Genomic DNA, 14,196 nt, shown 5'->3' on the forward strand with positions numbered 1-14,196 from the left:
AAACTGGGTAATTTATAAAGGAAAGAGGTTTAATGGATTCACCGTTTCACATGGTTGGGAGGCCTCACAATCATGGCAGAAGGCGAAGGAGGAGCAGAGGCACGTCTTACATGGCAGCAGGCAGGAGAGCATGTGCAGGGGGACTCCCCTTTATAAAACCATCTGATCTCTTGAGACTTATTCACTATTACAAGAATGGCATGGAAGAAAACCCACCCCCATGATTCAGTTACCTCCCACCGGGTCCATCCCATGACATGGGGATTAGTACAATTCAAGGTGAGATTTGGGTTGGGACATAGAGCCAAACCATATCAACATCTGTATCTTAAAAAATATATATCTAGATATATATATATAGATATATAGATATATAGATATACACACACACACACACTTAGAAGGCAAAACAGTACAGCAAAACATGGGTTTTGGATTCAGAGATATCCTAGTTTTGGCACTTTTTAATTGAAAGCATTTGGGTGATTATATTTGACCTCTCTGAAATGTTATTTTCTCATTGTGGTATAGGGATAATGATCTCTACCTTGTAGGATTGTGAGAATTAAATGAGATAATTGGGTTAATTGCTTGAAAAGAGTCCCTGGCACATAGAAGCACTCAGGAAGTAGTAGTTTGTAAAAGAAAGATGTGATCAAAGTTCAAGAATCTTGATACCCTGTACCATACCTCTCTAATAGATATCCAACAGTGCATATCTAAAATGTGTTTGTTTCTAAACACATATGTCCACACACCTGCCAAGGGTTTTTAAAAAAATTGTCCTGAATGCGTAAGAACTTATGCGTTCTTCTTTACTTCTACTGGAAGTTGGAAGTGGCTTTATCCTTACTGCTGAGAGAAAGGGTGAATCCTGTAGAAATATTAGTTACCCCATGATCTAATAATTAACTTCTTGTCACTAAGAATTTAGAAGTCCCAAGGACAGAGTGATGGCCAAAAGCTCATATACTTTATGGCTTTTACTCTGCCTATTAATAAGGTCAGCATTAAGTTGCAAAAAGTATCAAATTTTATATAATCTTGAGGCAAGGTACAAGAAAAGAAAATGGTACTACTGGAATTTTTTTCCTCATATAGAGCAACTACTGTTTGGTTTCAGAAGAAATGGCATTTCTATTTTAAGATTTTTATGGTACTGTTCTCCAGTGTGAAGGTTTAACTAATTTAGACTCCTTAAAACAGGGGTCCCCAACTTCCTGGGCCTCTGACTGGTACTGGTCCATGGCCTGTTAGGAACTGGGTTGCACAGCAGGAGCTGAGCACCACCTAAGCTCTGCCTCCTGTCAGATCAGCAGCAGCGTTAGATTCTCATAGGAGTCTGAACCCTACTGTGAACTGCATATATGAGGGATCTAGGTTGCATGTTCCTTATGAGAATCTAATGCCTGATGATCTGAGGTGGAACAGTTTCATGCCCAAACCATCCCCCCCACGTCCCCTACCATTCGTGGAAAAATTGTCTCCATGAAACCGGTCCCTGGTGCTTAAAAAACTTGGGGACCACTGCCTTAAAGAACTTCTCTATTGACATTGTCCCCTTGTACTTTCAGAATCAAGTACAACATAGTAATATCTTTTATGATTCAAAGCCTTATGCTTTTTCTAAAATGACTGTTTGTTTAATTTTAAAATCACACATGTATATAAAAATGATTTTTTGGGGCCTGAATTAGTCTTCAAATTGTTCCAGGCTCTTCTCTTTATAAATGGAGTATCTTTGTAACTATTAGTTGCTTATTCACCTGGATTATTGGTGGAGTAAAACCACCTCAAAAAATATAAACTCTTCATCTTTAGAGGTTGTATTAGTTTGTGTGTGTTGCTGTAACACATTAAAAAAAAGTGTCAGACTGGGTAGTTTAAACAACAGACATTTATTTTAAGTTGAAAGCTCTGGAGGCTAGAAGTCAGTGACTAAGATGCTGGAAAAGTCAGTTTCTAGTGAGGTCTCTCTTCCTGGCTTATACCACCAGAAGGGGCTACCTTCTTGCTATGTCCTTACATGGCCTTTCCTCTGTGTAGGCTGTAAGCTCTAGTGCCTCTTCCTCTTCTCGTAAGTACACCAGTTCTTTGGGATCAGGGCCCCATCCATATGACCTTGCTTAACTTTTATTTCCTCTTTATAGACCATGTCCCATCACATTGGGTACTGGGGCTTCAAAATATGAACTTGGAACGGGACACAATTTCATCTGTAACATACGTTTTTGTTTTTCTTTACCACAGAATGAAGTAAAAGTGTTTTAAAAAATACTTCCTACGTGATTTAGTCTATAAACAAGATACTTGGTTTGTTACAATCTTCTAAGATTCTAAAAATATATTTGATACTTTTGAGGAGGAAGACGTTTGAAATTACTGAATTCCTGTTTCTTCCACTTTGAAGTCACCATTCATGAAAATAAGATTCTTACAAGTGAAGGAATTAAGCCTAAGAACTTGAAAATTCAAGTGATTTATATAATGGAGGAATTACATCATTGTAAAAATTGACTTCCATGTGTATTTATTGTTATCTAGAAATACTGGGAATGTTTTTGAAAATTAAGTTGAAGAAGATAATTACTCTTTTGGGTTATACCTGTTTCTGCTTACTGTATCAAGCCAATTCACATTTTGTAATGCAGTATTCTTTTACTTTGTGAATCCGTTGAGAGTGCAAACAGGGAAATGGCATATACTTAAGATTTTGGTAAACAGAAAAAAAAAGATTGTGTATTTGAAATAATGCCAGCAACTTCTGCTCAGTCTAAGTCTGATAGATCTATTTAATTATTGTCCTGTCTCCTTACCTGCCTTCTTTCTTTTTTTCCAACCCTTCATCAGCGACCCTGTGAGTAGAGTACATGTGAAGGTTGTGAGATTTAAGGCAGGCACTTTGGTTCATGTTGGGCTTTAAGAGATGCAGTGTGATACCTGGCTTCAGTTAATGTGTACCAGAAAGGTTGACTAAAGTCAACATTTGAGTGTTTTGTTCTGGGAGGTATTTGTAGGATGTTGCTGTATTCAAATTGATCTGTGAAGTTGATAGACAAGAATACTGTGTTTGTTTTGCATTATCTTGTATAACCTGCTTAATTTGCAGTTCTGCCTCTACTGTGGCTATATTACTGCTCGTATAAAACAAATGAGTTATATAATTATTTCAGTGTTCTTAACATTTACTATAAAGCAGTTTATTACCAAGTGTCTCATGGCGGAAATGCTCCGTTTTAGGATATTAAACATTGCCATAGGGAATTAGAGTGCACAGGTTTCTGAGAGAGCCAGCCAGATGTGGGGGAACTGGCTTCTAAAGAGGGCTTAGCTACCAACTGTTTATGTGGTGAGCACTGTCCTAATACATTGTGTCACAATAGTTATACTGAAGAATTGCCAGATAAGAGAAAAGTAAAACCTATCAAATGTGAGGTGTATCCATGTGCAGAGTAGTATATACCCTCCTGTCCGTGAAGGCAGCACCTGGATGGACATGAAACTCTGTCCATGCCTTCAATAGAGTTTTTGAATACCACTATGTTTTCAGCATTGTTAGAGTTACCAAATCATTAAATGGGTGTATTATAAAAGTCAATAAAGAAAAGTTTGAAGTCAGCAGCTATTGTCAATCCCCTTAAATACCAAACCTCTTTTTATAACAATCATTTTGTCAGGCCATTTGGAAGGACAGAAGCATACAGATCATCTTTCAATTCATTTGGTGAAGTGAACATTTAAATAAATCATAAAGTTTTCAGGTTTGAAGGTTTAGTTCCTGTTAAAATGCCAGGAGTTACCTATCTTTATTATTCACCTAGAGTTTCACTTTTAGAGAACAAAAGATACATCTTTCTAAAAGGCTATTATATCTTATTGATAGTAGAAGTGTTTCAATCATGTCTCTTTTATGAGTTTTCCCTAATCAGCAAAATTATAGATTTTTTTTTTTACCAGCTTTCTGCTATAATAGAATATTTTATACATTGGAGTTTACTATGCGCCATGAAAAAGTATTTTAGAACTTTTACTTTTGAATACTTACAAAGATCTTGATTCCTACCTCTAGATTGTCAGCTGCAAAATGCTCACTGTTGATTCCCAGATATTAATATGGATAGGCAGAAACTTAAGGGTTTCCTTATGGGAGACAGATCTAAATGGATCACTTAAAAAAAAGTGGTTGTTTTGTTTTTGTTTTTTTGTTTGTTTTTAACTGTAGAGTGATCTCTTAGAAACATGGGCTGTGGAGTCAGATAGATCCAAGACTACACTAACTCGGCCGTTTACCGTAACTGAGATGTGGTAAAGTTACTTAGCTTTCTGTGAAGTGGGGCAAATACCTGCCATGTAAAGTTGTTAGAGGATTAAAAGTACTAGAGGGTATAATGTCAACCCAGCATATGGCAGGGACTATTAAGGAAATGTGTTCTTAAAATGGACAGTAAGTTAAAAAATGATCTATAACTTTTTTTGCTTCTTAACTGGTCCTTGAAATTTAATTTCATGTTTATTACTATCTCCATTCACAACAAGATAAATGGTCTGGCTTCAAACTGTACATTTTTACTATGTTGGGAAAATCTTTATTGAATTTGGACTTGCTTTCCTGATGATTTTATTAGGAAAGAATAAGTTAACATTTACTCTTATTGTTGATTTCTTAAAATATTTTCTGTACAATTGTAAGTGATAGAAGTTTGATTTTAATTGTACCTCCTGCAGTTTTGCAATTTTAGTAAAGCCCAAACATATGAAAATACTAGGAAATAAGTCATTTATCATTCAGTGGATTATAGTTAAGAATATTATTGCTACCTGCTATTAGTATTAACAAGATTATCAGCCCAAACTATGTAAATTTTTTAAGCATAAGAACAAATTTATATAGTCTAGATGATTTTCTTCAAAGACTATAATTATTTGAACAAAACAAGGAGATATAGTATGATTCTTAATGAAAATTCACTAAATATGGGAATTTAAAGTATGATAATTAATTTTTTTTTTTAAGAGATAAGGGCTCACTCTGTTGCCCATGCTAGAGTGCAGTAGTTTCATCAGAGCTCACTACAGCCTTGAACTACCAGGCTCAAGTGATCGTCCTGCCTTAACCTCCCAAATAGGCAGGACTTCAGGCATGTGCCACCACACCTGGCTAAGTTTCTTTAAATTTATTTTTTGTAGAGATGGGGTCTACTTACTATGTTGCCCAGGCTGGTCTTGGCTGCAAGTGATCCTCCTACCTCAGTGATCCTCCTTAAATTCCAAAGTGCTGAGATTACAGACGTGAGCCACCATGTCCTGCTAAGTGCTATTTTTTAAAAATATTACACACTGATAATTATATAAATATTTTAAAAATTTAAATAGTTCATTCAACCATGACCTTATTCTGTTATTTAATTCATACACTTTAAAAGAGATGCAAAATTTTCCTTCATTTCAAGTTAGTGGTTTAACATTTCATAATTAATTGGTCCAAGAGAAAAAAAAATTTTCTCTATCTTCAGAAATGTTCTGTGAAAGTATTTATTTTCTAATAATTTTCATGCACATAAGCATAAAAACCAATACAACTTAGTTTCTGTCCTATGTATCAATAGCTATTTTGTATTAATTTTGAATATCTCTCAATAATTAATATATCTAAACTTGTTTTCAAGGTATTTTAGTACCCTCTGTGAAATACCTTTGTTCCTTCTAAAAGTTGCTTCTTATTTAGTGTATATGTATTAGGTGTTTGTGGTTTTTTTATAGCAATTTTGCCTTTTCCTTGTTGAGTATGTAAACATCCAAACCATAACCACCATGGATTTTATAGACTTTAATTGTATACTTTTAAAATTATTACTATATATTGAGAAATCTAAACCTTTCCAGACTGCTTGTGAGAGTTTGTACTCTGGATCATTATCCCTCTTTATCTTTCTCCCACTCTGTTCTGTTTCTTTTTAGAACCTGAGCTACCTGTAGTAATCTCACTGGAAAAATGTTTTCTTTAAAGATAAATAATGTATTTTCTATTCTTCTGTATAGCTAACAAATACTAATTATCATGTGCAAGGCAGTGCGTTACACACTACCAAGATCAGAATGTGGTAATATAAGGCAAAGTCCAGGCACAAAAGAGGGAGATACACAAATAAACTTCTAGTTCTGAGGAAGACCTTAAAGCCCACTTAAGGATATCAGGGAAGACTTCACAAAGAGGAGGAAATAATAGAAGTGTGGAAGGGTGAATAGACTACTTGGGCCAGTGGGATGGGATACATGTAAAGTTACAGTGGGAAACTTTGGTGTGAAGGCAGAGATGTAAAGAGGGTCTTGAATGCTAAGGTGAGTTACTTTCCCCCGAACCCCCAAAAGGCAGATGGGCCACTGAAAACTTTTGAATGATTGATATAAATGAGATGGAACAGAAGGGAAAAAGGTAGACATTGGAAAGACTGGTTTAGGGGGCTTTAGTATTATCCTAGGTAAGAAAACATTCATTCTTCTGGTAGTGTATTGACAGGTGTAAATGGGGCTATAATGAGAGACATTAAGAAGGTTATACTCTGGATCTTGAAATATTTTAGATTGAAGTATTCCAAGTTACAGAACTAGTCTTTCCCATTCACAGGGCAAAAGTTAATGGATACTCAGTTTTAAGGATTCCTTCAATGACAATTTTCTAAAACACTTGATTCCTACTACTATTTAGCCTCTGTTTTGTGTGTTTAGTTATTGTAAATTTAGCTTTCACTGTGTTTCTTGAATATGAATTCTAGGTATCTATCACCTGAACCAATTTAGAAGCTATTAATCTGTAGAACTTGACAATAGACTGAACTCATTTTGGGGATGTAGAGGGACAGCGAGGGAAGGAGCAAATGGAGGGTATTTAAAAGGAAGTCAAAGATAGGTTTGTAATTTAATTGTGGATGTTCACAATAGTGCTAATACTGCCATCGGAAGTAAGGAGCTGCTAGTATTACTGATTTGTGGGAGGAGGAGGTGAAGTTTGGGATGGATTGAATTTGAAACACAGAGGATATCCATGGCATTATATTTAGGATGTAGTTATAAATTTGAGATGAGGTTTGGTAGAGATTCAGGCTGAAGACAGTTTTAATAGAAGAGTGAGATAAGAGCTGAAACTTTGAAAATTGGTGAAAGATAATATGCCTAAAGTGGAACTGTTGAAAATATCCATTGTTTGTTAAGGGAAGTCTAAAGGAAAGAAATTCTATCATATCTGTGGTGGGAAAAGCAGAATAGTGCTGTGCAAGATGGGGAAGACTTTCAAGATTGACAGTATTGAAATTTAGGGATATCTAAATGCCTGAAAAAAGTTCCTTGAGTTAGTAATCCAGGGGTGAATAACCTTTGGAGAAAGCAGTTTTTATACAGCAGTCAATGAAGTAGCCATGTTGTGTAATCTTTCCAATATTCCTTCTTTGAGTGCCAAGTTCTTGATTTTCTTTTTAGCTGAAACTATGTGTTGAGTCACTGTCTTCATTGAGTAATCCATAATGATTTTCAAATCCTCTCCCTCGGAGCATAGAACTCATCTTCTATAAATGTAGTTGTAATATTCTTTAAATGTGTTACCTTAGACTATTTTAAATCAAAGCTCATCCAGGTATTAATATCATTTCGTCAAATGCACTGAAGTGATTTTCTTTAAAATGCCATCAGCAAACATACTTTCAAATGCCTTACTTGTAAGTCTTATATTTATTATAATTGGCATTACAGAGAAATGAATAATGAATTTCCTGTCATTGTCAGCTCTTCTTTCACACTTAGTGAAACTTAAAATAAGGCCTACTCTTTTAATAAAGATCCTTTAGAAAGCCCTTCAGAGTATTTGGGCCAACTGCACGTGCAGTTTCTAGTATAAGAACCAGATACATAGCCACTTTGGTTTTCATCTTCAGAGAATGGTGGTAAAGATAAACTAAGACTTTCCCTAGGTAGTAATGATGATTATAATAATTAAAAACTACAGCTGTTATTTGTCTTTTGTGTGCTCATTTCCGTGTGTGTGTGTGTGTGTGTGTGTGTGTGTATTTTTCTTCCTTGTCTTCACAGTGAGCCTTAAATGTAGGTGTCATTATTCCTATCTCATACAAGAGAGAACTGAGTCTCAGAACATGTAAATAGCTTGTCTGAGCTTCTTGACTTGTTAAAAACAGACCTGAGATTCAAATCCAGCTCATTGTTACTTTCAAAGACTATAATCTTTGCATAGTCTATGCAATTTTATGATGTATCTGAAATTTGACCTGTAACACCTTTGATGGCAACTACTGACCCCAGTTTGGGAGCTCAGTGCCTTATTACCTTCCTCCCCTTTTCTACCAACTTGGAAAGAATAGATCACTACTTTTCATTTGTTTAAATAAACATATTACTAGATGCCATTATTAAGTCAGTCATTCTTCTTTATATTTAATATTATTATATATATATTTAATCTTCACATCAGTCTGATGAAAGGTAGGCATATTTTCCCCCAACATTTTATTATGAAACTCACATACTCACCACCTAGATTTGGCCATTAACATTTTATTATGTTTATTTTATTACATATCTATCATCTGTCCATCTCTCTATCCCTCATCAATTCAACTTAATTTTTGAGACATCTGAAAATATAGATGTCACTACACCTCCCTAAATGCTTCAGCATTTATATTATGCAATATCTATATTAACAAGAGTTCAATATTTATGTATAATTTTTTTGATGTAAGTCTACATTCAGTTGCATGCACACATCTTAAAAATACGTTTTCTGAATTTTGGTAAATGCATACACCTGCATAACCCAAATACCTATCAAGATATAACCTATTACTACTGGTAGGTGCCTCCTTTTCTTCTCATTTTTTAGATGGGGAAACTGAAAGAACAGAGAGGTGAAATTATCTGCCCAAGGTTATGCTGCTAGTAAGTGGCAAAGCTGGAATTCAAACTCAGGCTGTCTGGCAGCAGGGTTTGTGCTCCTAACTACACCACCACACTGTCTGTAGATTATCCTCACATGTTTGGGTGTCCTTTTACATTCGTGTGCATGAATGCACTGTTTATTTTTAATGTAAGTGTGTAGACACAGAAGTGATGCCCTGGGTTTAGTGAGAGTAGAAATGCTGTTCTAGCAACACATCAGTTCCTAGCAAGAGGTTTATGGCAGGAGAAATTAAGAGGGATGTATAACACGACAGATTCCCTTTGTTGAAATAGTATGGTGAATCTCTATGTAATAGCTCTGTCTTCACTGGCTTCCTTGATTAATGTTTCCACACATATCAGTGAAGTGATAGTGAGTTTTCTAATGACGACACTGAGGTTCAGGAAAATCCTCAAGTACCACTTGAGCAATTAACGGTAAATTATGTTCAGTATAGCTTTGTATTAAGCATTTTTGCTCTTTTATAATTAGTAGAAAATTGTTCATCTGTGTGTGATATATATAGTATCATTCATCTTGATATCTCAGACTCTGAAATAATATAATTGACTAATTTGGAATTTATAAGTTAAGAAATTTGTAAGGTTTTTAACAAAGAAATTTGTAATGGAATTATTTGACTTTTCCAAATAAATTGCATGAAGATTTAAGGATTGGAACAGTTTATATTAAGACTTTTTTCTGGTTTGCAATACTTGGGTGGCCTGATGAAAAGAAATTCTTCAACGTTAGTATCTTTCCTGCATTGTGTTCATACCACTCATATCTTAAAAGTTGACCAGTACTTTTTGTTCACTTCTTAAATGATAAAAAAGAAGCCATCATGTAAAATTTTTTTAAATTGTAAGTATTATGCAAAAAGCATTTTTAAAAAATTGCATGTAGCTCACAAAACCTAGCCAGTCACTAGAGGGCAGAGCAGTACTGTACTTTAGGCCTTATTTGAAAATTTCTGGTTTAAAAAATGCTGAACATGATGGAAAATATATTGATACACAGTTGAACAGAAATTTCTTTGTGTTCTTATTGTCTTATTTTGCTGTAAAATCCAATAACATGCTTATACTTTTATCAAAGCAGCTTTTCTGGCAGTTCAATTGAATGTTACTAAAAGGGCATGATTATTTAGAAGAGTGTAAGTGCCCCTCAAAAGAAAATACTCATGCATACAAAGAGCAATACATTTCATAATTTCTACCCTGTGAAGTACCCTGAAATTGGATTGCAGTGTAGACTTTAGGTGAGACATTGTAAGAGAGAACAAGTAGTTTTGAGCACCAGTTCTTTACTAGTACTTAGCTCTAAGAATTCATTGAAATGCAGAACATTGCTTTATCTTTCCAGTCAGCTGAAATGCGTTGAATCATTAAGAATGAAATTATAAAGTTGTAGAAGCAAATAAACTAGCCCTTTTAAAAATTTTTTGTCAAGTGACTGTTCACTTAATTTCATTTCTGTTCTGATATTTTTATTCAGATTTATTTTTTTTCTGGTATATCTTAAAAATATCCTAATGAGTAGTCTGAGTAATTCAGTGTCCCATAAAATAGAAAAAATTTGTCCTTAATTATGTTTATTTGTATTTTATTTTACAAAACCAGTTTGGATTTCTGTAATATTCTACTAGGGACTGACTACATAGGATATCAGAAAAAGCAGTGGATTTTGGAATCAGAAAATTTGGGGGCCTCGATTATCATTTATTTGCTTGTGTCTTGGGCAAGTCACGTTACCTCTCTGACCTTCATTTTCTAAACTGGAAAAAATACTTCCTTCTTTACAGCTGGGTTGTTTGGAGGACTGTGTGTGTAGATGTATCTCCAAAGATGAAACCCTGTGAAGATGAATTTTAATGGGTAAAGTTACAAGCTCCGAAAAACCATGGCAATAACTTCAAAATGGTTGACTGTATCACAGATTTAGTAACATGAGGGCACATATTACATGAGTAAATAGTACCAAAATTGTGGTTTCAAAACCAAAACCCAAGTTCAGATTGCCAACTTCCTCCTGTCTGTGATTTCTCTGGCTGCTTAATCTCTCTGTTAACTTCTGACTCTTTTGCTCCTCTCAGCTCTTTATTTCTGTCCTCTGTTTATTTCCATGTTTCCTCTCTCTGTGTTTCTCCTGACTGTCTCTGGTCTCTCTCTGTGTTTTTCTTGTCCCAGGCACCCTCAGGAAGACCCCAAGCCTCTAGCAGTACCTGGTATCATCTCCAGCATGTTATAGATGTGGAGGATTCACTGGGATATTGAGAAATACCAGAGGCGAATTGTTCCACTGTAGTAAGTCATTCAGCATTTGTTAAGTGACTACTGTTCACGCAGCATAGTTGGTGGTCCTTTTGGGGAAGAAGAATTTGTTAGGACACAGGACAGAAGAAATAAATTTGTAAATTCTTGTCAGTGGTTCTTGCAGGCTAGACAAACATGCAAATGAAAACAACAATGACAAATTAAAAAGCTGACAAATAATCATATAAACGAATGGTGTTTTATGTGTGCTGATGGGTCCTAGGGTTAATCGAGTAGAGAAAGCCAAGTGGTATTAATCAGATTTCCTGCATGAGTTTAAAATTAGGTTTTGAAGTACATTTGGAAGAGAGATGAGGAAAAAGAGAGTGGAAGTGAGTAATTTCTGTGGGGCTTGGCAAGCCTTTGCTTCCCTGTGAGTGAATCCCTGACCGTGGGGGGTAATGAAATGAAAGTGCTAAGTTTCAGCCTACCAACAGCTAACTTTACTTCCAGCCTTAGAGAAATTCCAGTTATGAAAAGAAGTACAGCCAAGTTGAGACTTTCCATAAACATAATTGGGATCCGCTGCCAGTTTTAGAATTTATAGGGTTTAAGTGTAAATTGTGATTATATTAAGTAATAAAGAAGTACTATGACATAAAATTGATACAGACCATTAGAACATGATTCAAGGATGCATTCTAAATAACATAAACTGAAATAGTAAGCTGAAATAGAACAAATCTGGGTTTTGTTTTGTTTTGTTTTGTTTTTTGCATTAGAAATTTATTTTTGCTATTGTATTTTTAGACAGTCCTACCTAGTAGATGCGTGGTTTTCACATTTGGGTATCAGAGTTGGATATCGTTTGAATCCCAACTATGCTAGCTTTTAAACATTGGGCAATCTACTTCACAATGCTGAATCTCAGTTTCCACATGTGTAAACTAACGCTGGAAATATTCACCTCAAAGAGTAATGTAAATTAAGAGATAATTTTACAGAGTACTGAGTACATGCTAGGTACTTGCTACTTGTGAATACTTAAAAATACCTTTAAAATAGTTTGTTAAGTAAATATAATGTTATTTCTGAGAGCTTTTTAAAAGTAAGAATGCTATATATACAAGAATGTTTGTATATACAGAAAATGCTGTAGATAACAAGAATATTTATTGTGCATGGATATTAATGACACTTTATACCTTCTAATAAAACATATTAGAAAACTGAGTTTCACAATGATAACAGGTATAATGTCACAATACTGAATTAGATATTAGAAATGGTGAATTAGACTCTCTGTATGTCCCTATGGTGTGCAAGCTGAATATGTGCCTTTAAACAAAAAAATTTATTAATTTGAGAAATAAGTTTGTGGCTATAGTCAGCACCCTATTATGCTACCTTCTCTACCATTATCTGTGTTTATAATTCTGCAGTCATATCTTTAGAATCAGGATGAATCTAAACTATGATAATTTCTTTTTGCTACCCTACACAAAAATACTTATACTATGTAGATAAGGTACAAAGAATAGCATTAACACCAATAACTGAGAACCTACCACTAGTTTGAGAATAGAACATTACCAGTTTCTTTGTGGCCCACCGTGTGCCCCACCCAGATTCCATTGCCTCTCTTTACCCCTCACCACAATCCTTAATGTTGAGTTTATTACTTCTGTGTTTTCTTTGTGATTTTCTCATACTTATGTACCCCTACGTTAAATTTTGCTTGTTTTAAAATTTTATATAAAGAATACTACATGTTTTCTTCTGCAACAACTATTTTTCCTGCTCAACACCATATTTATGACTCATTCCTGCTTGTCTTTGTAATTCATTTATCATCATATATGTATAATCTTTTATTGTATGAAAATACCGCAATTTATTTACTTTCTTTTAATGGCTATTTAAGCTGTCTTTCTTTTCTTTTCTTTCCTTTTCTTTTCTTTTTTCTTTTTGTCATTAGAAATAAAGCAACAGAGGAAAAGTTGTTGAGTCCTGTATATGCCCTTTTTATGTACATATTATTTCTTCAGGATATATGTTCAGGAGCTGAACTGTTAGGTGATAGGGTACGCCAAACCTGAAATTCCACAAGATAATGCCACATGGATTTCCATAGAACTTGTTACATTTTATACTCCCACTAACAGAATGTAAGTATTCTCTCTCTCTGGCTCCTGTAGTTCTTTAAAATTACTAGATTTTTGTTTGATATATTCACCATATCTTTATGAATCATACTTTGCATGAATATGACTATATCCAAGCAGAAGTTTAAAAATGGAAAAGATTTTTTAGTTTACCTGTAAACATTTTAACAAAAACCCTGATGACCCTCATTTTTTAAAAGTTAGTTTTACTCTTCTGCTTTTATTTTTCTGTTTCCCAAATTGTCACTCATACCTTTTCTCAAACTCATTTAAATCTAGACATCCTAAAATAGCTGGATCTGTGTGCTCACTAAATGTTTTGCCTTCAGAAAACCTTATCATAAGAATCAATGTTCTCTTGCGATAAATGAAAACTGTCAGCTTTTCTGACTTCTAAGAAACAGTTTTTGCAGAGAATGTACATTTCTTTTCTTTTCCCCCTAATTCTTGTTGAGATAGAGAAAGAGTGACCCACAGAGGACTATTTGCAAGCTGCAGAGCCTTGATCAACCCATGTTTTGTTCTGTATTGCAGCAGTTCCAAAAACTTGAGTAAATGACTCACGTCCCCTTTTCTGTCATTCACCCTCTTTTGATTTCGTTAGCCAATGATTCTTTTGGTATCTGATATTTGTACACACTGTTCCAATTTTAATACCAAAAGTTCCTCCTAATCTTGTAACAGGTACTTCGTGTTTTAGAATTTTAGTTGAGTAATCTCAATATTTTGTCTTTTGTCAAGCTTGCTGTCACTACTACACATATCTTCTGCAGTTTCCCAAGAAATATACCAGTATCTATCCTATTTCCTGGTACTTATTCAACGGATATTT

The 14,196-nt window shown here is 34.6% G+C and overlaps 1 protein-coding gene across 12 annotated transcripts in view; it reads left to right on the forward strand.

The window, feature by feature from the left end:
* The window catches only part of BBX (BBX high mobility group box domain containing), a 273,350-nt gene that overhangs the window by 121,174 nt on the left and 137,980 nt on the right, over positions 1-14,196 (forward strand). Inside the window, exon 4 of one of the 12 annotated variants that reach the window (XM_017870848.1) lies at positions 11,134-11,250. The exons of the other annotated variants lie outside the window; for them this stretch is intronic. The gene's annotated coding sequence lies outside the window, so the exon portion shown is untranslated. The remainder of the gene's footprint in view (positions 1-11,133; positions 11,251-14,196) is intronic. 12 annotated transcript variants of the gene reach the window in all.

Source organism: Rhinopithecus bieti, unplaced genomic scaffold (genome assembly GCF_001698545.2).
Source record: "Rhinopithecus bieti isolate Rb0 unplaced genomic scaffold, ASM169854v2 scaffold_5478, whole genome shotgun sequence".
NCBI classification, from domain to species: domain Eukaryota; kingdom Metazoa; phylum Chordata; class Mammalia; order Primates; family Cercopithecidae; genus Rhinopithecus; species Rhinopithecus bieti.